General features: G+C 42.5%; 1 non-coding gene across 1 annotated transcript; it reads left to right on the plus strand.

Moving 5' to 3' along the window:
• Positions 1-2,974: 2,974 nt before the first annotated feature.
• On the plus strand, positions 2,975-3,047 carry Trnak-cuu. Its single transcript has one exon. It is a non-coding gene; the product is annotated as a tRNA-Lys (tRNA).
• The last annotated feature ends 693 nt before the right edge of the window (positions 3,048-3,740 follow it).

The following is a 3,740-nucleotide window of genomic DNA, read 5'->3' on the forward strand; positions in this document are numbered from 1 at the left end:
GCCCGTCTCGATCGGGTGTACGCTTCAAGTGAATGCGTGGCGACTGCTAACGCATACTCGGTTACCCCTGTTGCCTTCTCCGACCACGCAGTCGTTTCGGTCTGTTTAGGAAGAGCAAAGCGTAAGGAAAAAAGCCTCGAGCTGGAGCTCCTGGAAAATGAATGAAAGCCTTTTAAAGGATGAAACTTTAATTAAGCAAATTAAGGACGTCATCCGGAATACAAGCGAAGTAGGCGCGGTAGATGCCGTCAGCTGGGAATTGCTCAAAGAAGAAGTAAAGTTAATTACTTTCCGGTTCAGCCAAGAAAAGGCTGCACGAGCGCGAGCAGAGAGACGCTCCCTAGAAAATACTCTGCGAATCTTAGTTCGTGAAGAAAACCATACTCCAGGAGTATTCGCGGAAGACATTCGCGAATGCAAATCGAAGCTGCTCTCGCTTCTAGAGGAGGAGTACCAGGGAGCGATGGTGCGATGTAGGCTGCAAGCGCTACAGCTCGAAGAAAGACCGGTTAAAATCTTCAAAACTAAAGAACGTTTGCACGTACGCCGCAACCAAATAACATCGCTACGTACCAGAGATGAGATTGTGTCGGAGCAAGAGCGAATAGAAAAATAATTGGTCGCCACATTCACAAAACTACTGGGAGGGCAAAAATATGGAAGCGGAACCTGTCTCGAGGAATTCTTGGAAGTTATGCCTGAAATTCCTTCAGAGATCTCGGAAAGAATAAACAGTGAAATTACGGAAAAAGAAATTGAAGAGGCGATTAAAACTCTTAAAGTCAGGAAGTCACCCGGAATTGACGGCCTAGGATCACTGTTATATAAAAAGTTCACGAATCTGCTAGTCCCGCTGCTTCGGGCCGTCTATCAAGACATTTTAAAACGCAATTTGCTGCCACCGTCGATGCGACAAGCATTGACTGTGCTTATCCCGAAGAAAAACACTGCCTCCAGTGTCACTAGTGTAGACAACCTAAGACCAATCAGTCTACTGACCACAGACTACAAAATTCTGGCGAAAATTCTTACCAAACGTCTGGAGGTGGGATTAAGCGGCATCGTAGGAGAGCACCAGCCCTACGGATTTAAAGGCAGATCCATCGCTACAAACGCGCACACAATGAGAATCATATGTGAGACAGCGGAGGCGGAACAGTACCCAATTGGAGTACTGCAAGTAGACCTCAGCAAAGCGTTTGACAGAGTGTCACTCTCCTTTCTTTTTGCGCTTCTTGAACGATGCCGCCTAGGAGAAAGGCTAACGAAGTACATAAAAATTTGCTACAAAGACATCACAACCCGGTTGTTAGTGAACGGACAACAAACTGCCCCGATAGAGGTCAAATCGTCAGTTCGGCAGGGATGCCCGATGTCGCCTTTGTTATTTGCTCTATATTTAGAACCTCTGTGTAGATCAATCATGACCGATGTCAATATTTGTGGTGTTAATCTAGGTTCCTAGCCGACCAAAATATTAGCCTACGCAGACGACGTCGCTTTGATCTGTCCGTCAAAGCTAGAGCTGGAGCTGGCTTTGAATCATATAAAGGACTTCTGCAAAATATCAGGAGCAGCCATGAACACCTCTAAATCGATCGGATCCTGGCTTGGCCCGTGGACGTTCAAACCAGAGGAATATATGGGAATAAAGTGGTCTTGCTCACTCGATAATTACCTCGGTATTCGACTGGTGACGGAATCCTTGAGCACTGGCCATGAAGGTATCCATTTAAACAAGGTTAACGGGAAAATGAACGAATGGTATGGAAGACATCTTTCTCTTTTTAACAGAACGTTTGTCTGTAATTCTGTCTTTTTCTCGAGTGTATGGTACGCGGCACAAATTATACCATCCCGGCAAGGAGAGATCCATAAATTCCACAGACTTTGTGCCACGTTCATCTGGCAATCTTTATTTGAACGAATGCGTAGAACCAATTTGTTTCTGAGCCTGTTCAAAGGCGTTTTGGGGCTTGTGAACCTAGAATTAAAAATAAAAGTTCAACTTTTTCTTATTTTTCTGGGACCAGATTAATCCGGTGTCAACACGAGCGCTAAAACATCTAGGGGGACGGTACTTGCCCTCCTGGATAGTGAGTACGGAAGAAGCCTCAATGAAAGCACCAGTACTCAGATTTTATAAAAAAATTAATGATGCGATTCACTTTTTCCACGCCAGGTTTTCCTGGGACTACCTAACCCAAGTGAACAGAAAAAGGCTGTATTGGGATACTGTTGACTTAGTCATTCCACCTCCAATGTACCACCCCCCACCGGGAAATTCAGAAGGATCGAGTGTATTCAAAAAATTGCGTAAATTCCCTGTAAAAACAAGCATCAAAGACTTCTTCGTAAAATTTCATGTAGAAGTGCTGCCTGTTAAAACTTGGCTTGAGAGAAAAGGGTTCTTTGTAGCATGGTCGACCAATTGTGCACTGTGTCCTTTCCCGGAGACTTTGCAACACGTTTTTCTGCTCTGTACTAATGCTGAAATATTCTGGTCTGAACTTCGAAATGCTTTGAACATCAGTGCACAGTTGAACTGGGAGAACTTGAAATATCTTCAAGTGGAGACGGGTGAAAATAAAAAATGCACAGAAGTGCTATTGCTGCTCGGGTTGCACGCCATCTGGAGATCTCGAACGGACCACACGCTGGAGTTAGAAAAGGGCAAACCTGCTTGGCACCACTTTGTTGACAACTTTGCATACACCAGTAGCCTCCTGGAACACACTGAAATGCCGGGTTTTGAGTCATGGCCAGCTATGGAAGTCGCTTTAAGAAACTATATGGTAAAAAGAGGAACATTTAAGCACTAGACATTGTATAATGTTCAAACCTCTATGTGAATGTACCGGGTTATGCATATGTAATAACGTCTCATTTTGTGCGAGTGCTCTTTGGCCAAAGTGGCCCTCTGTAATGCTTTTAACACGCAAATAAACACATTTTACAAAAAAAAAAAAAAAGCGCCCGGCTAGCTCAGTCGGTAGAACACGAGACTCTTAATTTTGGGGTCGTGGGTTCGAGCCCCATGTTGGGCGGTAAAATTTTGGCAGTCATTTGTCTGTATTAGTTGAAGCTTGCTGTAACGAAGTATTTTTTTTAAAGATTAACTGAACTACAGTTATTATACTGTGATACTCACTTTTTATCGTTTATCATCTTTGCATGTTCAACTCATTGTGACTTTAATGTGAACCAATATCAAAGCCTTCACGGTTTTTGGGCACGAAAAACCGGGGAGGATATCGCTATTACATGTGGAGTACTTGACTTGAGCATGAAATGTTTCTAGGTCATGATAATATTATGAGTGTTTATTTGTTGATACGTGTTCGCAATGGTGGTTCAAGAGAAGATAGTGTTGGTATCAACTCCCAATGCACGAAGTTAAGAAGTTAAGGAATCCCCATGCACCAAGAAATGTGCGAATACATATTTCACAGAAATAGACAAGTTATTATAAAATAGGTAGTCATTTTCTATTCAGTATTCTTAACTCGTGAATAAAGTCCTGTATGAGTTGTTCCTGCAAAAATCAATCTATCAAAGGTAAACTATATGAATGTGTTCAATAAACGTATGAGAACAAATATAAAACACGCATAAGGACTTGTGCGTGTTTTATATGCGGTTTGTATAACTAAAATAGGTATTGATATGTTCTATGAAGTAATCACGTAAAACTGTGTTTTCAATAGGGATGCTTCCAAAAACAAATCTATCCTTAAATA

The sequence above is a fragment of the Ixodes scapularis genome, unplaced genomic scaffold (genome assembly GCF_016920785.2).
Source record: "Ixodes scapularis isolate PalLabHiFi unplaced genomic scaffold, ASM1692078v2 PGA_scaffold5__190_contigs__length_132052651, whole genome shotgun sequence".
Taxonomy (NCBI): Eukaryota; Metazoa; Arthropoda; class Arachnida; order Ixodida; family Ixodidae; genus Ixodes; species Ixodes scapularis.